At 34.8% G+C, this 21129-nt stretch overlaps 1 long non-coding RNA gene across 7 annotated transcripts in view; it reads left to right on the forward strand.

Annotated features, from left to right (window-relative positions):
* Positions 1–6043: 6043 nt before the first annotated feature.
* The window catches only part of LOC110598648 (uncharacterized), a 36021-nt gene continuing 20935 nt past the window's right edge, over positions 6044–21129 (forward strand). For 3 of the 7 annotated variants that reach the window (XR_013423389.1, XR_013423390.1, XR_013423392.1), the window contains exon 1: positions 6598–20258. This is a non-coding gene — a long non-coding RNA (uncharacterized LOC110598648). Of the gene's footprint in view, positions 6184–6597; positions 20259–21129 lie in introns of those variants that run through there. The other 4 variants (XR_013423391.1, XR_002484531.3, XR_013423388.1 and 1 more) reach the window with 3 other exon arrangements.

Below are 21129 nucleotides of genomic sequence, written 5' to 3' on the forward strand. Positions count from 1 at the left end.
AAGTCCCAACAGAAAAATGATATTTTTAAAACAGAAATAACTTGATTATAAACACCTGTGATATGCTTTATCATCTGAAGCCTCTTCAAACAAGTCAGATTAATATGTTTCTGTTTTCATTTCTCTTTAGGGTATTCACTTTCAAAGAGGTGTGAATGAGTTTATGTATGAAGATATCTGTGAAGGACTGGTAAAGGGGGACTTTTTAAGGAAAATATCAGAAATATAGTTTGTGTTTCTAAAACTCAAAATCCACACAATTTAAAAAATTACTAAGACATAGGGACAAAAGTTAACTACCTTTTCCCTCAAATCATCAAATGTATTAATAATTATTGAAAGTGCCATTATGTTAAATTTTAGTCTTTTGCCAAACCTGAGCGAATAATAACATTTCCAAACATTTCAATACATTACAGTTTTAACAGATTAAATTTAGAATTTAATTTAAAAATAAACAAATATTTATAATAAATGGACCACTTCTAGATCACATAGTTTTTAATGTTTCCAAGTATAAATGAGATGTAACAATGTATATAAGTAGTTTTGTCATTTTGTTGCACCTTTCTGAATCTTAATGAGTAAGAGGCAATTTCTACATAGTATTAGAGATAGTTTTCTATATTTGAGTACTCTTAAAAATTAAGGTATCTTAAGTTTAGAAATTATAGAAGGAAAATAGTAAAAACCTAAATGTTAAATTTTAAACATTGCAACATAACTTTTTAAATAGTAGTGAAACAAAAAAAATACTAGATAATAAGGAACAAAAGAGGTTTGGATATAAAGATAAATTTTGAACCAAATGTGTGATTTTAAAAAAAGGTGATTATTAAAAAACCTTCAAATAGTAAAGCTCAAATCTATTACAGCTTATTATTTATATTTAGAAACAACTATAAGTCTTTTCAATGCAAACATTCTTTAGTCAAATGACAGATTAAGTAAAAGTGTATTCAATTTCTCATAACTCAATTCGAAATAATTAAGTATAAAACTCCAATATGTATGTATGTATTTAATATATTGATTCCAATGTTTGAAACTTCTTTTTCTAAAAGGAAGAGCCTTTAAATCATTTCTAATTCAGGAAAAACAAAAAAAAATCCTAGCCCCTTCCCATATCCTACCACAGTCATTTATATAAGCAAACAATCAGGTGATATATTCACAAATATTAGTAATATGGTATTCTAAAATTAATGTTGTGACTTTCATTAAAACAACCACTTTAAAATTCATTTAAAACTGTTACCTGTTATTCTTAAAATTAAATTCTCAATCTCACTTTCAATACTTATTTGAAATACAGTAGTATTTTATTTCTGATTTCCTCTGGCCTTATGAGATTTGGGGCCAAAAAATTTTAAAAAGTCTTAAGTTTTAGTTCTACTTATAGGCCAGCCAAAATTAGTTGCAAAGCACAAGCCTAATTTTTCTCAATTAAAAAAAAAAAAAGACAAAACTATATCTATATTTTGACAATTCTTTCTAAGATGTGTGTTCTAGTTATAATTAGACCAATAACCTGTTTCTCCTAAAAGGGGTTAAAAAGAAATCAATGTGGGAATTAAATGTCATTAAACAAAAGAAAAAAAAAAAAGCAAGAGCCATTTTGGGTCAGTACTATTTTAAAATTAGAGACAAATTTACAATGTAATTGGTGAAAGCTTATGTGTCATATATCAGAAATACCTAATATTTCTGGGGAATTATTTTCTTTTTGTAAACCAAAATCAACTGACCAATATTTTTGGATTGAAGAATTTTGTGACATCATGAAGTTACTAAATACTAATAAATAAATAAATAAATAAAATATACCCAAGACTTCATAAAACAAACATAAGGGATCCAAAATATTACAACTACTTTGCAATTTTCATCCTTACTTGTCAATCCTGATAAACATTAAAACTGATATTAATCTGATTAGAAAACATGTAGTGTTACATACAAATACCTGAGGCTACATTTTGTAAACACACAATGAAGAGAAGTTAACAGCATTAAAAAAAAGTCTAAAGTTAGACTTTTACTTGAATTTTTAAAAGAACAGTATATAAATGGCAAATAAATGAAACAGGAAGGCTGGTACCTTTTCTTGTTCCCTTCTCCCCACAGTATGTAAATCCAGTATTGAAAAAAAGATGAGCTATTGTCGAAGTACCATTTTCCATCATTTTTTTCTATGGTAACAAATGATTTTTGTATTTCTTAAATAGCGCACGCACACTCGCACACTCACAGAACTATCTTTTTATAGAAAAAAGGGATAACTGCATATAAACATTAAAAATACATACCAGTTGGAACTCATGTTCATAAATCTAAAACTAAAATCTTCCTCTTATCTAACATCACAAGAAGGGAAAATACTTCGAAAGCTGTGATTTTTAGTTAGGCACTAGTGTGTTCTAAAGCTTTAAGTATTTTAAAGAAAAGAATCCATCACTTATTTTAAAATCAAACAAAACAATCCTTCACTCATCATCCTCAAAACAAACAAACAAAATCCCATAAACCAAATCACTTAAAAAAAAAAGTGGCTAAACTTAATCAGACTGATGGAATTTTAAAACCTCCCCAAAACACTCTACCAGTCACAATATTTGAATGAAAATTAAAATAAAAAATCAGTAAAAAGTAAAACCTACCAGTCCTGGGTGATATAATTATATTTAAAACAGAAATGACATCTATAATTTCATTAAATCCAATTTTATAGAGGATGATTAATTCTTTTTATGAAATTTTCATGAAATGATCCAAAATAAACAGCTTTGAAAAAAGGTAATGAATATGGATGCATTCAGTTATCAGAATTATTAATAGTATGATCAGTAAACTCAGCTACACCACTTATTAATGTAAATTATATTTAAAGTCCTACAGAGATTTGTCATGTTTTCATTTTAATATTTTCTAACAATACATATTTTGAAAATGCAAACTATAAATTTCAACTACTATTCATAAAATTATATAAATGTCTGTTAAATTTTTAAAAATTCTCTTTAAAAACATCTACAACTGTTTATCAGCGAGTTTATTGCTTTTCTTTGAAAAACCACACCAACTCTTATCAAGATGCAATTAAATGGAATGACAAGTTTGGTAATAAATAGAAATATGTTGATGGCTGCCTCGAGCAACATTAAACAAAATCAACTGAAAACCAACCAAATAAAAAAACAACCACACTGCTGCATATATTTCTTTGTAATGAATTTATCAATGGAATGCAATAACATACGCACCTGTACATACTTACCTGTTGTATTATCTAACTTAAGAAACATTAATGTCTTGTAAATTAAAAATTTAAGTCTTCTACAATGGCTGAATTAGCTAAATATGTATATATTAAAACAGAAGTTAAAAGTTTAAAAAATATATCCAATTCTTATGGGAAATGTGGAAAAGATCATGTAGCATTTTTAAAAAATTAGTTTTTTCATCAAAATAAAAGAAATGATTCATTCTCTCGTCATCTGCATCCAACAATTACAAGTAGTTTAAGATGAAACTTTTTTATCAAAAGAAAAAAAAAACCCAACACCACAAAAACCTAAATCCTTCACTCAGTTTTTAACCAATAAAAAACAGGGGCAAATATATGTCTTGCAATTTCTGTCAGCAGAAATTCAGTTTTGCGAAAATAGCCTCTTCAGTTTTACTTTTCATATACATTTCAGAGCCACCCGAAAGCCTTTAGTGGGAGAAGAAAATGTTAATCACCAATTTTTATTTAAATTCCCCGTTTTAACGTTTTGTAACTATTTCCATGGTTCTCCAACTAAAAGTATAATTTTTCAGTAGGTCGAGAATTATAACCCAGAGTTCAATATTCAAACCCCCCAGTCCCGCTTCCTTCCAGCCAATCAGGGGATAAGAAGTCGGGTGTTTGGGGAGCTCCGTTAAACAGTTTGAAAAACATCACATTGCTCTATCCTATTCTCCATCGGGAAAGGTTCTAAGCGAGGGCGGATCCCTAATCTTCATTGAAATATACGAAATCAATCGTTCTATTAATTACAGAGGGGAAAACTTTAGGCTGGCGGTCCTAAAGTGATACTGCGGTTCCCAAGAAGTTTTATTCCTCTTTGCAAATTACTGAATAGCTGCTACAAAAATCATCTCCAGAATATTTGCAACCCAGTGCGCGGCGCGCCCCACACGCAAAACATCACACAAGCAAAGGGATTTTAATCTAAGTGTGCCTCATTGTGGAAAAAGAATTCAAGATCTAATAGAATTTTTACAGAAGTTATTATCTCTAAAGTATTACCTAAAGTTACAGCAGTCAATGGCTTGCTTTATTTAAGAGCTGTCGACTAGAGGTTGATAAAAACAAATAGATAAGGGGGGAAAAAACACTGAAGGGAAAGACCAACAACAACCCCTCTCTCCTCCGCCTCAGTTCCCAAGAAAAGGTGGGGATTGCAAAATTACCGTTAAGTTGCCCTGGTAAAGAGTTTTCCGGAGAATACCAGTATGGTTTCACAGATTGCTTTTTTCCCCTTCGGATGTTTCAAGGACTGGAGAAGGAAAAAGTCTTCTAAGAAGAGTGCGACTTAGAGAAGGAAATAGTCAGGAGAAGGAAATTGCTAGCTCGCAGCCCCATCTTTCATCTCACCCCGAACACCCCTCCCCCTCGAGGAAGGACAACGTCGCGAGAGTAAATAACAAAAATCCGAGCCAGAAGCGAAAGTCCCAGCATCTTTGCTAGGAGCCCGCTACCACCTCCGAAGCCTGCCCCGACCGCCCGGAGCCCCGCTCGCGAGCTCGGGGCGCGGCAGTCCGACCCCTCTCTAAAAAGACCGCACCGGGACGTCGCGCGGGGGGAGCGCGGCCCGGGCTGACTCCTTCCTAGGGCACCTCACGTTTAAGCGTCAAAAGACGACAACATGCATGGCTGGGTGCCGAGGACTAGGCGGGGGCACTGTGGGCCACCACCCACCGGAGGCACCCGTACTCTGGGTCCTGAATTTTCCGTCGACTCAAGTTTCTCGTTAGAAGACGGCCTTCAGCAGACAGGGAAAACTACGAGAAAAGGCGGCTCGGTTCGGAAACGGGGGAGGGGCGCGCGTCCCCTCCTGTCAAGGAGTCGCGGCCCTGCCGAGACCCCGCGGCGCCCTGTCCCCGGCCCCGGGCGGGGGGTCTTGCTGACAGGTCGGCTGGGCGGCGGCTGCTCGGCCGCAGCCGTCCCGGTCCCGCTCAAACTACAGCTCCCCTCCCCCCCAGCTCCGTCTCACCGCGCTCCCGCCACATTCCGCCGCCACCGCCCACTCGCAGGCGCCCAAGTCACCCAAAATCCTATCTCCTGGAATTTTTCGCGTTTAAAGTGAGGGTTAACCCAGCGCCCACTCCCTGGACTCCTCAACGCCTGCCGGTCCCACCACTGCCACCTTCCGAGTCCCGTTCTACTTCAAGTTCTTACCCACTGCGTCAACCCTGGCGAAGCTTCGCGGATTGTCTTTTGCTCCAAGTTATTTTTGGTGATTTTTTTTTTTTTAGTGGTTTTTCGGCGGAGCGCTAGTGGCACTATACTTTCAGACAGGTTATCCCGTCTCTCCCGCTAGATTGATGAGATCAGGCATCACTCGAAAATGGCGCCGAAAGCGCTGAGGCTCTTCATTCAAATTCGTTAGAGCCAACCCCGCCGCCCCGGGGCATGCCGGGAACGCGGGCTGCCTCCACAGCTGTCAATACCACCTCTTACCCGCCCCCCCCCGTTGTCCCGACATTTGCGCATGCGTAAACTCCTACCCTCAGCCCCTCCCTTACACACACCTTGTACATGCGCAGACGGATAGTTGTTCGCAGCTCACACTTAGCTTCCTCGGCTGCCGTTCTCTTGCTGCTTTTCTTGCGCGTGCGTGCAGCGCCTTTGTACGGCCGTGGACTGGAGTGACCTTACAGACTGTGGGCCCGAGAGTCCACAGATGCTTGTCAGGAGACAGGCAGTCAGTCTACCGTTGGAGGTAAACAAATTAGGGTACAGCTTAGGCTAGAAGAAAAACGTCCTGCTAAACTACGGACAACGGAATGTGCCTCTTGAGATCATGTGTTGGATACACGTGTTCTTAAAACAGCCCCGCCGCTGTGTAGAGCTCTTGCTGTACGCCAGAGCTTTATCAGAGCTATTGCACTTAAGCCTCGGGACAGCCTCACGAGGTAGGAACTGTTATTATTCTCGGTTAAGACCAGGAAACCAATTATTGGGACGTTAAATAATCTGCCGGAGGCAGCACAGGTACCAAACACGTGGATGAGTCCGCGTCTGTCAGATTCTGGAACTTGGGCCACTTAGCACTGTAGGATCCAATCTGAGTACACAGGAGGCGTGGTTTTCCGTCCCCTGTGGTGTGTGTGTGTCAGCCTGGAGTTAATGATTACTTAAGTTTGCTAGAGCCCTTCACCGCCCTAGGGTGCTTGTTACTAAGCCATTTTCATCGAATCCAGTTTTTCTTACCACCTTATTTGTCCGTAGACTTTCAGTTCTGTTTTGGAGATAGGAATGGGCAGTCTTTGGATGTCATTTAGAATGATGTTTTTATAATGGCGTGTTAAATTACTGAATCCAGCAGAGACGGGTTCCCGTTGTGCAACACAACGCAAAAAAAAAAAAAAAAAAAAAAAAAAAGTAGTAAGTCACCACGTTTTGGCTGTACTCCTCACTGTGCTGAAAAAACGCTTTCTGGATTAAGCTCCTTTATTACTTACAACAGCCCTATGAAGTAGATATTATCATCATTTTGCAGATTATGACACACTCATATTAAGAAATCTGCCCCAAAGTCTTACAACTAAGTAGAAGTAAAGACTCATGCAAACCCGTGTCCATCTTCAAAAACTGGACGCTATGATAGGACAATAAATGATACTAAAATTGTCAATATTTTAATATCTTCCTTAAAAAATCTCATCTAATCATTTTGTTGGGAGAGTTATACTTGACATCAAGCTGGTTAAGATGAAACAAAACCAACTGTTCTTATGATCGTATTTTAAGATTATTGTTGATTGCTTACTTTTTCCTTAAACACAAAGTGGATTGATTTTTTTTTTTTTTTTTGGAGACAGGGTCTACCATATCGTCCAGGTTGGCCTCAAATTTAGGATCTTCTTACTTAGCCCAGTACTTAGATTACAGTACTGGGCCATGGTGCCCAGCTCCCAAAATGGATTTTCTAAGGAATCCAGCAGTCTAAAATCTGGGATATTAACTTTTTTGTCCCAGTTTTTGTTATAAGACAATTCGAGATGAACTATAACTGAGTACAAAAACACATATCCCATTATTGTCAGGGTTGAATAAGAGAATGAGTATGACTACCTGAAGTACAAAGAAGTAAGGAAATGGGAGAAGGCTAGCATGGTTTGTATTATTGAGGTATATTTGGAAAAAGAAATGGCTTTTAGCATTTTCAAATTATCAACAATTAACATGGCAGAGTATATTTGTCTTATCTCTCTGACACTTTTATGAACTATTTAAGAGGATCAAATCTGAAGCCAAACTTCCCGAGTTTGAATCTCCATTTTGCACCTTTTGTAGAGGTGACTTTCATATTTAAGTCTCATTGTGTTTAAAATATTATTTAATAAACCAGAAATCTTCCACTAAAGCTTCTTGATTTGCTAAAATAGGAGGAAACAAAAGCAACAATTCCTGTGCTTGAACAAAAAGTCCAACTGGGGGGAAAAAAAAAAAAAGATCTTTCCAAAGCTAAGAATTTTATGTTTGACCACAAGGGGGTGCAAATTCCTGAGTTAAATCTCATGGGGGGAAAAAAAAGGGAGGGGGGAGCCTTTTACTTCAGACTATTAAACTCATGGGTAAGAAATTAGTAAAGATTATCTGCCCAGAATTTTAAAACTCCAAAAAATCATATACTTTATGAGAAGAAAGAACTCTGTAAGCTTAAGTTTTCAGCATTCTTTCTTCAATACAATAAGAGTTAATCAATCATCTCTTCTCTACCCCTTTCTGCCCTCCCAGTTTGTGTCTCTGCATATGCTTCTTGTCATAAGAACTGAAGTCATAGTTTAAAATCTGGGCTTTAATTCTGCAAACTGGATTGCAAACACCAGCAAATGAATGGTAAATATGGGTAGTGTGGAGAATAGAAGTCTTCAATTTCTGGAGTAGGGACTCCCTACTATTTTCTAATAAGTAGAATACAACTGATGGAATGTTAGCTTCAACATATTAATGTATTTGAATAAAACTGTGAAAGCTGTAGGTCTGTTCATTTTTTAAATATTTATTTTTTAGTTTTAGGTGGATATAATATCTTTATTTTATTTTTATGTGGTGCTGAGGATTGAACCCAATGCCTCATGCATGCTAGGCAAGCACTGTATCACTTAACCACAACCCCAGCCCAGTCTGTTCATTTTTTTTAAAAAAATGGATACCCTTAAAAGAAGAAAACAGTCATATTTTTTATTTATATAAATAAAAAATAAAAAAATTAAAAGAAGAAAACATTCTGAAAAATAACTTGAAAACAATACATACTAGTGAGCATTTTGAAAACAATCTGTTTAGCAGAATTTTTAAAGTTCCTTTTACTTTCATGTTGGTCTTGTTTCTCTGAAGTAGACTCATTTTTTGAACGTTTTACATTGGTAATAATTTCAAATTTTCAAAAAATTTCCAAAAATAAAAATAGTTTAAAAAATCTATATAATTTGCTTGCTTTTATACATGGGTGAGTTCTTTCTTTTCATATATATGTAATTTTATATCACATTTTTTCCTCAACCATTTTCCATTAGGCTATAAGATTCTGGCCCCTCACCCCTTCATAAATTTACACTGAAACAATACTTTATTATCCATATTCAAATTTGATAAGTTGATCCTTTATAGCATATCCCCCTCCTTTACCGGATCCAGTCTTATGTCAGGTTCTGCACCAGTGGTCATATCTCTTTAGCCTCCTTTTCTTTATGAAACTTTCATCTTTTGATTCATTGTCTTTTATGACTTTGACATATTTGAAGAAAATTAACTTATTTAGCACATTTAACTTAATATTCAGCTTCTCCCTCTACTCTCTTTTAGTTGAATGTTCCTCATTTTGTGTTTGATGTTTCCTCATGACTGGATTGAGATTATGCATTCTCATCTGGACTATTGCATAGGTAATATTGCCTCCTCTGAGTATCACATTTGGAACCACATGATATCCATCTGACTTTCAGTGATGATCTTAATTTTGATCACTTCATCAGTATGGGATTTGAATTTTTCATTGTGTAGTTACTTGTTTTTTTTTTTTTTACTTACTGGCAGTAAGTAAGCAATTTGTGGGAGAGATTTGTGATGTTATATCCTGATCCTCATCAAAATCTTCCATAATATTTAGCATCCATTATTGCTGATATAATTTTACCATTATGGTTACAAAATAACTGAGCAAATTTTAGTATTGCCTCCTCATTTGCAGCCCATGACATTCTATTGCAAGTAGAGTTCTTATTTATTTATTTATTTACCTACTTATTATCTACATGAACTTATGAATTCCTGTGTCTTCCCATTTCTGTGTTTGCTTATTCTTGTTTGTGCCATCTCTGTTTATATGTGCATATTTATGTACAAAAATTTTTTGAGCTGGCTGCATGGCCCAAGCCTATAATCCTAGTGGCTCAGGAGACTGAGACAGGAGGATCACAAGTTCAAAGCCAGCCTCAGCTAAATATAAATGCATACTAAATATAATGGAAGATTTTGACGAGTATAGGGGTATAACATCAAAAAATGTTTTTGAGCCACTTGAGGGTAAGATACCTATATCATGGTCTTTCATTCTAATATAACTGGTGTTTAGTTATTTTGATGTTCAAGTTTTCTTAGATTTAGCTAGTAGTTCTTTCTCCTTTGACTTTTTGGCATGTCCACACCATTTTTTAGAGCACTTCCTTACTTTCTGGTATTAAAAAATATTCTACATTTATCTTATACTTATCCTACCTTGGTCCTAGAATTAGCCTTTTTTCTAAGGAGTTCTGTTTCCTGTTAGTGGAAAATAATATTAGGGACCAGAACTAGGTGGGTTCATTGCTATACTGAGGTGTCTTTGCTTCTTGGACCTTTTGGGACACAGATCTAAAAATATATACATATATGTGTACATGCATACAAATATACATATACAAGTACATATAATTAGTTCATGACACAGATTAAATTAATTAATTAATTTACTTGTGGTACAGGGATTGAAGGCAAGGTTATCTACCACTGAGCTACATCCTATCCCTTTTAAACAAAAATTCATTTTGAGACAGAGTATCACTAAGTTGCAAGGTTGGCCTTAAACTTGTGATCCTCCTGTCTCAGCCTCCCAAGTCACTGGGATTACAGGTGTTTGTTAGTGTACCAGGCTAATTTTTAATTATTTTAATTGCAATTAAGATGATATATCAACAATATATAAAGTTCTGAGTAAAGGAAATAACAATCCATACATTTTTTGTTCCCTTTTAGTAAATGTGTATTCATTTAATTTTGTAGAATCATAGTATGACGTAATTTTCTTAACCTTTTTTTCATTTCACCTAGCAAATATTTGAATTACATCATTTTCACAATCTTCATTTATATTGCTGTGCTACATATCATTCAGCAGATTCTACCATTCTTCTATTCCTGTTTTTTTTTCCATTTTTTGCTACCATAACTAATTCTGATGTGAACATTTGTGCATATCTTTTGTCTAATTTTGATTCTTATCAAATGATTGGAAGATTTCCCAGAAGTACAAATATTCTTTCTCAAAAGATTGGTATATGTTTATGGGTTTTAATATATCTTGCCATGCAAAATTAATCAAACATTTACCAAAGTCCATACCAGAATTAGATATAGATATGAAAATATATAGTTTCTTTTAGCAAGGAGCTGAATGTCTAATGGAAGAAAGATTTTTCTAAAAAATTATACTTAAATAAATATAAAGGAAGACCATTTAGCTCCGTTAGAAATAGGTAGCTCGAGAGAAAGTTTTTCGAGAGGAGGTGACAGTTGTTCTGTGTCTTGAAGGACACCTCAACAGAGCCTTAAAGGATTGAAATGAGTTATCCTAGTTATAGAAGAGAAAGAAGAAGTAGGCCAAAGAAAGCATTTTAAGCAGAATCACTGGAATGTTAGGAAAAAGGGCAGATAGAGAGAACCTGGCATGTTTAAGAAAATCAGGTAGTTTGCTGTGATGTATAGCCTATAATTGAGGAAGCTCAGCCTGCTCAAGTGGATGGAAGTCAAACCATGAAGCGCTTTCTGTGCCACCTTTATATTGATGCAACTGGAAAATCTTAAACCAATCCATGATATGACTTGATTGTATTTTAGGAATTCATTTAATGAGGATATTAGCAAACAGATTAGAAAATGTCGGAGAGGTGGTAGGGAGTCTTTTGGAAGCTATTATAGTATCCAGGCAAGAAATAATGAGTACAGAAACTAGAAAAAGTAGCAAGTGAGTGAAATGAGGTATAAAAGAGATTGGATTTATTTATTCAGTACTCATGAAAGTATTCTCAGGTTAACTTTTAGCACCTAATCTGTGCCTGTACACTGTAGTCTTTGCCAGGCACTGAAAATGTGGGGTGAATAAAACAGTCATAGTTTCTTCTCTATGGTCCAGTCTCATTAAAGAGACATATTAAATTAATTAATAATAATACCAATTACAAGTAACAGAAAAATACAAGATGCTGTGAAAGCATACACCTAACACCAGATATTTAAATAAGGCCTTCTTAAGGTGGGATGGCTAAGCACAGACTTGAAAGGACAAAGAGGAATTGGCTTGGCCAAAAAGGGAGGAAGAACATTCCAGGCAAAGGAAGAGGCCATATGTTAATGTCCTAAGCAGGAAAGGCCAGTAAGTTCAATATCTATATTGCTGGAAAAGAGTAAGGAAGGATGGAAAAAGTTGGAGGTAAGACTAAAGAGGCTTAGGACCCTTTCTATATGGATAGCCTTTCAATATGGATATGGTATAATAGCATGATTCCTAGATTTCTATTGTGGACAGCTGAGCTAGTTGGCTGTTGGTAACATTGACTGAGAGAGAAAGAAAATAGAACTATGCGGCATGCCTGTAATCTCAGTGACTCGGGAGTCACAGGTAGGAGGACTGCATGTTTGAGGCCAACCTCAGCTATTTAGCAACACCCTAAGCAATTTGGCGAGATCCTGTCTTAAAATGAAAAATAAAAAGGCTGGGGTGTAGCTCAGTTGTAGAGCACCATTGAGTTTAATCCCTAGTACAAAAAAGAAGAGAGAAGAAAAAAAGAAAAGTTTGGTTAAGTTTGATATGTGACATACTGATTTTGAGATGCTTGTGGGCCAAGTGTATCTTTACACTCCCACCTTAAAGAAAACTGGAGTTTCAGATTAGAAGTTTGGAATTTAGGGAAAAGGTCTAGTTTACATGTTATCTATAGATTTAGTAGTTGACTGATTATAGGTGGTAGTTTACATGACGTGTTTAGATGAGATCACTGAGGAAGGTATGTAGAATGATTGAAAAGGCTCCGCCCAGAATCCTGGTAAACATTACTTGGTGGCCCCCCAAATATTTGTAATATGTATATACAGAAAAAAGTTTAACTATAAATAAAAAGATACGTGAATAAAAAGAAACTAAAATATATTTGCAATATATACTCTAGGTAAAGGTTAAATAATCTCAATATATAAAGAGATAAGTCTGTGAGAAAGAAAAGAATGGCTTTGTATTTAGTTAATGAGAAGAAAAATAAATTATAATCAAACCCATAATTAATTAGTATTTAAAAAGATATAATCTCAAAATGAATGTAAAGAAGAGATATGTAAAGTTTTCATCATCTCATCTCATTTTTACTGAATTACTTTTAAAAATTAACAGTTAAGGGGCTGGGGTTGTGGCTCAGCGGTAGACTCTTGCCTAGCATGTGTGAGTCCCTGGGTTTGATCCCCAGCACCACATAAAATAAATAAATAAATAAATAAAAATAAATAAAGGTATTGTGTCCAACTACAACTAAAAAAATAAATATTTTTAAAAAATTAACAGTTGAAAACATGTATTAATAAAAGATTGATGGATTACACAATTCTTACATATCTATTTTTAAAATATTTGCTTCTTATGTAGCATGAATAATTAGATTCTATTTGCTGGTGTGACTTGAGAGTTGGCAGACTAAGAGAACTAAGTCACAGAGAGAGGTGAAGGTTCCAATTGGTTGACCATTGAGTATCCAAAAATAAGCAAAACAACTAAGTTGTGATGAAAGGTATCTACAATCTTGGCAATAAATTTTAAAAAATAGGTTGTTTGTAATTTTAATATGAGAGATGTGGGCAAGATCATCCCATTTGGGAAGCTCTGAATGGTAGGTAAATCAGTGCCTGTGATGCAATTCTAACATGCTTGGGTTGACAGTTTTTACTAGGGGGTTATAGTTTTTAATCCAAGGAATATATAAAATTACAGAACTGATTTTGTATTCTATACTCTTTATTTTTGTAGCCTATACTATTACCATCTTAGCATTAGGCTTAGGAATGATCTGTGTATGTTAAATTATGATGCTTAAGAAAATTGGACTTATCATAGGATATACTTATCAGATTAGTCTTAAAAGATAGAGAATCTTAATGATGCTTATGAAGACTATCTGGGCTTTTAAAAGAATTTAAGATTCTCTGGAAGTATACTAGATTTAGAATTTAAATACTCAGAGATATTGCTTATTAATCAAACATTAAGTACTTAAGAAAATAGAATTTGTCAATGCAGTCTAAGGCAATTTAAAAACATAAAAAGTCCTCTTGAAGCGCTTATTATTAAAATTTACAATTAATAGACGAATTTGCAAGTTGAATTTAAAAGCTAAGGAAAGAGCTAGGCAGTGATGGCACGTGCCTGTAGTCCTAGGTATTGGGGAGGCTGAGGCAGGAGGATCCCAAGTTCCAAGCCACCTTTAGTAATTTACTGAGGCCCTAAGCAACTTAGTGGGACCCTATCTCAAAATGAAAATTTAAAAAGGGATTTGGCTCAATGGTTAAAGTGACCCTGGGTTCAATCCCTAGTACCATTTTTTTGTTGTTGTTGGGTTTTTTTTGGCAGTGCTGGGGATTGAACTCAGGGCTTCACACATACTAGGCAAGTACTTTTACACTGAACCACATCCTCACCCCAAGACAAATTTTTTAGTTCATAATTTTTATCAAAATTTAAGTGACCCCGGGATTGGTGCTGTGGCTCAGCAATAGCGCACTTGCCTGGCATGTGTGAGGCACTGGCTTTGATTCTCCGCACCGCATATAAATAAATAAAATAAAGGTCTATCAAAAGCTACAAAAATATTAAAAAAAATTTTAAGTGACCCCAAGCTGAACATAGTGACACACATTTGTAATCCCATCTATTCAGGAACTGAGGCAGGAAGATTGAAAGTTCAAGACCAGTCTAGGCAATTTAGTGAGACCCTGTCTGAAGATAAAAAAGGAGTTGGACCTGGGTACAGTGGCACAGGCCTGTAATCCCAGTGGCTATGGAAACTGAGGTAGGAGGATCACAAGTTGAAAGCCAGCCTCAGCAATGGTGAGGCCCTAAGCAACTCAGTGAGACCCTGTCTCTAAATAAAATACAAAATAGGGCTGGGGATGTGGCTCAGTGTTTGGGTGTCCCTGACTTCAATCCTCAGTACTGTCCTACCCCCCAAAAAGAAGTTGGAGTTGTAGCTCAGTGGTAAAGTACCCTTAGGTTCAATCCTCAGTAGTGCCAAAAAAAAAAAAAAAAAGTGACCCCTGCATAGTATTTTCTATACAGAAAGGCTACCCTTAAAGACCAAAAAGAAAAAAGACACAAAAACAAAAAGCTGGACCACTTCAATACATTTATGGTAGTCTTATAACTAGTGGTAATATAAAACAGCTTTTGTGGAAAGTAAAAAGGGTTATGAAAATATTCAAGTCTTGCCTGCCAGAAATTCTAATTTTAGAAATCTGATCTAGATGAAATAAATCCAAAATATAGAGAAAGACCTATGTAGGGGTTAGGCAGGAATATGCCCATTCCAGCATTAAATATAATAGCCAAAAAATTGGGGGTATATAGAAAGGCACAAGGGGAGTGAAATGTCTAATTGTAGGAAGAATCTATTTTAAATTGTGGAAAATCTACTCCATGTACTATTAGCATCATTAAAAGATGATACATAGTAACATGGAAAACTGCTTATAAATACAAGATATAAAGTATAATTTGGATGATTTTGATTACTTAAAAAATAAGGAACAACGCAAGAAAAAACTTTCAAATCATATCAAGGTGTTATTATTAATGTATATGTTTGAAAGCATATCTATAATGTTGCATTAGCCAAGCTGTTCTTCTAAGAAACACTGATATTCTATGAGTGAATCCAGTAATTCTTTTTTTCTGGGGGAGGGTGGTACTGGGGATTGAATTCAGAGCCACTCAACCACTGAGCCACATCCCCAGCCCTATTTTGTATTTTATTTAGAGACAGGGTCTCACTGAGTTGCTTAGTGCCTCACTTTTGCTGAGGCTAGCTTTGAACTCATGATCCTCCTGTTTCAGCTCCAGGAGTCACTGGGATTTCAGGCATGTGCCACTGGGCCTGGCTCCAATGATTCTTAAACTTTGAAATTTTGTTGAAAGTTATAAACTCTTTCTCTAGAATAATGTGCATATTTGAATATTTTGTATACAGTTTCAGAGACAGATGAGTCCATATGGGTCATGAAGAAAACTAAAGGAAAAATTAATCATAAATATGGTAGGTAGAATAATGGCCTACAGGAAATATCTGAAATGTCATGCTACATGGCAGAGGGAATTCAGATTGAGAACAGAAGTTAAGGCTGCTACTCTACCTACAAATAGATTATCTTGATTATCTGAGTAGATCCACTGTAATTACAGGGTCTTTTAAGTGTGAAAAAGGGAAGCAAAAGTCAGTGGCTGTGATGAGATGTGAAATAAACTCAACTAGCCATTGCTGTCTTTAAGGATGGAAAGGGGCCAGGAGCCAAGTGGTAGCTTGTAAGCTCTACAGAAGCTGAAAAAGGCAAGAAAACTTCTTTTCCTAAGAAAATTTATTTTCCTAAGTCTCCTTCAGAAAGGATCACAGTTCTGCATATGCCTTAATTTTAGCTGATTCATTTTTTAAAATATATATTTTTAGTTGTTGATGGACCTTTATTTATTTATTTAGCCCCTAGCTAAGACTCATTTTGAACTTCTGACTTTCAATACTATAAGAAAATAAATTTCTGTTGTTTTAAGCCACTAAGTTTATAGTAATCTGTGGTAATTTTATAGCAAGAGGACACTAATACAGTATGTAAACAACCATTTTCTGTGGATTGGTATGTGACTGTAGTAGTAATAAGTGCATATTTTACTTTTTAAGATACCACCTAAAGGTCATGAGGGCTCCCTCTCTTGAATGAATTAATGTCCATAAAAATATAAATAAAATAAAATAACATCTAAGTGTTTTTCTGTATTTTTTGTTTAACAAATTCATAAAAGTACTTTAAAAAATCTTTTAAAAAGTTCTATAGGGGTGAGGGGTGGCTCAGTGGTAGAGCAACTTGCCTAGCACGTGCAAGGCTCTGGGTTCGATCTTCAGCACCACATATAAATAAATAAAATAAAAGATCCATTGACAACTAAAAATATATATATATTAAAAAAAGTTCTATAAAGTGTCAGACATCAAGATGGACAATAAGTATTTAATATACGTAGCATCTAGTTTATTACTGAAATTATATACCTATACAACATTTAATGAAATTTATTGGTAGGAATGTTATGAGTTTTTCCTACAGATTTACCCATCTACATTTCCTTTTTAAAGTGAAAAACTTGAGATTTATTTTAGATAATGACAATTTCTTTTTTTTTTTCCAAATAACTTGGATAATTTCTTTTCACTGTAGCTAACTGACACATAAAGAAAATAATTACAAAATATATTCCTTAGAGGTTACTCATGGTACATATGTATATGCTTTAATTATTAGCTTAAGAGAACATAGTGTTTATTAAAATATTTATTTGTAGTTGGATAGACTTGTTAATGAAAGATCAATACAAATACTTTATCATCCATAAATGTTTTATGAAAGAGACACTTTTTCTCTAATGTGATTTTTTTTTTTTTTGAGGGGGAGGGTGTAACTGGGATTGAACCCAGAGGCACTTAACCACTGAGCTACATCCCCATACCCAGCCCGTTATTTTTATTTTTTATTTTAAGACAGTTTCTCATTAAGTTGCTTAGGGTCTTATGCGATTTTTAAAGGATATTTACAGGGTGAAAAATTTACACATGCATCTGAGAATGTACTTCCATTTTGGGAAATTTATAATTTTTAGAAATGCAGATTCCTATATAGCATTTTAAACTCAAATTCTGTTAAGATTATGGGCTTGTTTTGAGATTCCCCCCCCCCCATGATTTGTCTTGCTTCCATGTTCCTGACCACAAATCAAATTAACTGAAAGTCATTTACAATAAGTGTGAACTTCTTACCCTCTACCAATAATGATACCTGAAAAGGGATAAATCTATTTGTTTAAAGTTATCTAGATGTTTTTTAAAATTGGTATGAAAATGCTGGCTTGGATAAAATGAATCCAGTGTTTTGAAACAATGCTTTTAAAATAATGTGAACTTCATAAGAGCTTAATAAAGGGTATTTAGCCTATTCAGGTTTGGAATCTTATAATATTAGGAGTTAAAACATGCCTCTTTCTTATTCCCACCCGTAGTCCAAATGTCTCCTGAAGCTACTAAGAACAAATTTATTCCTATTTGTGATAATTCTTTAAATATAACTTGTTATTTCTAGTCATGATGACAACTGAATCCCAACCCCTCAAATATACTCTAATGTTTTCTTTAATATTTTATTTTTTTAGTTGTTTTATGATTTTAAATCCTTTACCCTCTTGGCTTCCTTCTCCTGGTTATGTTCTAGTTTGTAAAAGTGACATCCAGATGATATGACATATATCATATTGTGGCATGAAGTATACCAAAGCTTGATATTAACTTTTTGTGTTACCTATTGAAATTCTTCTAATTGGGGAGCAATTTTAGATAATAAAAAGAATTAATTAATAATGGACATTGATCTGCTCTTGGCAACTTTTATCAAATGAAAACTGAACAGTTAAATTTTATGTTGAATAAAAGCAACTTGTAAGTTGGGTGTGGTGGCACACACCTATAATCCCAGCGATTTCAAAGGCTGAGGCAGGAGGAACACAAGCTCAAAGTCAGCCTCAGCAACTTAGTAAGGCCCTATGCATCTTAGCAAGACCCTGCCTCAAAATAAAAAATAAAAAGTCTGGGAATGTGGCTCAGTGGTTAAGCACCCCTGGGTTCAATCCCTGACACAGACCAAACCAAAACAAAACAAACAAACCAACCTTCCAAAACAAAAACAAAACTTATAAAATTATATATACCTCATGACTTCCTTTGAGACTTAAGTGACTTGGGATTAAGCCTATCTGGGAAGTTGAGAACAGGGAATCAGGTATTAACATTCATTTCTTATTTATTTTTAATGAACAGAAGTAAAATTGAGGCTCTCTTGGTCTCTCAGTGATATAACTGAGGATATGTGACCAGTTGTATAAGATAGTTAAGCCTTATGCTACATTCTTAATATATAAAATTTATTTCTTATAGAACAAATCTATGGGGAAATAAGAAAATAAATATATCACATTCCCTGTTGGCTAAGAAATGCTCACATGTTTAAAAACAAATTAACCTTTTAAGGCAGCTCTGAAGAAGTAATTTATTTTAAATAGGTGAGCACTTTATAGCTCTTGTGGGAATACTTTTTCCTTACTTCTTTTCATCATATAGGATTAAGGCCCTATGTTTTTAATTTAGTCCTTTAATTTTTGCTGTTAACATTTAATTTACTTGATGACCCCATACTGTTAACTTTTTGCTCCAGTGAACTCTGGACAATATATGTGGACTGTATAATCTATTTTTTTAAATACTTTTTTTAGTTGTAGATAGACACAATATCTTTATTTATTTATCTTTATGTGATGCTCACGCATGTAAGTGCCTCACGCATGCAAGGCAAGTATTCTACCATTGAACTACAGCCCCAGCCCTGTATAACCCAATTTTAAAGAAACTTAAAAAATAAGATAAGTCTGATATGAAGCAGAAGATTAAATTAATTTCCACTGTGTAGAAAGATATCATATAATTAGATGTTTATGCTATTGGCAAAACCCAAAGTGGACATGACTTACTTGTTAATACATTTAATGAACTTTAAGACTACTAATATAGTACAATAGATGTGAAACCTTTTTCTAAAAAGAAACTCTTACAGCATGTAACTAAATAGAAGTCCTCTAGTACCTTTTTATGCTCAAAGTTTTTTTCTTTTTATATACAGTTGAAATCATTTAGATGTTAAAAAAAGCTAGTAGATATGGTTATTAAAATTCAAGGCTTCTTATAAACCATTTGATGTAAAAAATACTTTGTACACAAGTTTTTATTTGCCCTTAAAACTAAACCCCTGAACTCACATTTGAACATTTTCTCTTAACTGTCAATACATGTGTATTAAAGAAAAATGGGGGAAAAAACAAACAAAAAAAACAATTAGGAATGATTAGTGGCATTGTTTCTGAAGGCCCCTTAACAATATACTTCTTTTCCCATCTCCTTTCTGAATTTACCACGGAAGGCTCCTATTTGTTTTTTCATATTAGCATTACTGAATGTCATCCATTATTGAATTCTGTCCTTTGTTTCTCTTCTTCAGGAAAACTGCACTTTGATATCTTGTGGGATAGAAAGCTCCATCTTTCAGGACGTTGGTCAGGCAACACCTCTCTGACTATCTGAGGGTACACTGTTCTTACTCTAAGGATAGCCATGAGGATGCATTTACTTTAAACATTTTGGGCTTCTGAATTCTGAGAGTAGCACAAGTCATATATGTTTCAGTATAAATTTCATGGTTTGCTAATAAGGTAATACTGTTCTGTAATTTAATTACTTGGGGTGAATGTTGTAAAGTACTCTTACTACTACTACTACTAATTATTATTATTATGGTTGGTGTAGGGGATTGAAGCCAGGCCCTGCAGCATGCTAAGCACATGCTCTACCACTGAGCTACACACTTCTATTACTATTTTTTTTTAAATGTAAGTATTTTTGTATGACTTTTACACTGATAGTGACAATAATGAACTTTTGGATTAGGCCATTGATGTCTGAGATAGAGAGATACCCAGATGGTCTAGAATGAACCCCAATCCCCATCTGATTGTAGAGTTCACTGGTGGTATTATTAACTGGGATAGAACAGTGGAGAAAGGAAAGAGATGGGGAGAAGAGGTGTGTATGTTTAAGGGTGGGTTGGAACACTGTGAGGGGGAGAGGGAAGTGAGAAGTTCAGTTGAAAACCTATGGAATATGGAAGATTAAATGCTATGTAGAGATCAGAAGGTATGGCTTTGGATATGGGTTGCTCAATGAAGTGGCTCTAAAAGCTGGTGGAATCAGAGCTTCAAGGATTTTTGACGGGTTGTACATGTGGACATTGCAGTGGTAGATGATGGCAGAAAAGTACAGGAGAGGCAGATATTGTAAGCAAAGGGCCAAAGTCTTGGATGAACAAGAGAGAGAATGACAGGGCAATTAAGTCAGGAGAATGAAAGAGGAATGAAAATTTTTCCAGGATTGTTTGATCATGCCTTCTTTTTAGTCTCAAAAGTTAAAAGTCAGAGACTATTTTATTTAATACTGAAAATATTAGTTGAATTAATGAATAAGCAAATAGTAACCTCATGTTGTAAAGAATTTTTGCAATTTTTATTAGAAGCAGTTAACAATAAATGTAAATATGCAAGGTGTAGAAAAACATTAACAATCCCATCACCCATAAATAATCACTGTCAATCCCTTGTTGTTATTGTTATTATTGTTATTCATACAGGGGATTGAACTGAGGGGTGCCTTACAACTAGGGTACATTGCCAGTCCTTTATAAATTTTTTTAAATTTATTTTGAGA

This window comes from Ictidomys tridecemlineatus, chromosome 6 (genome assembly GCF_052094955.1).
Source record: "Ictidomys tridecemlineatus isolate mIctTri1 chromosome 6, mIctTri1.hap1, whole genome shotgun sequence".
In the NCBI taxonomy this organism is placed as follows: Eukaryota; Metazoa; Chordata; class Mammalia; order Rodentia; family Sciuridae; genus Ictidomys; species Ictidomys tridecemlineatus.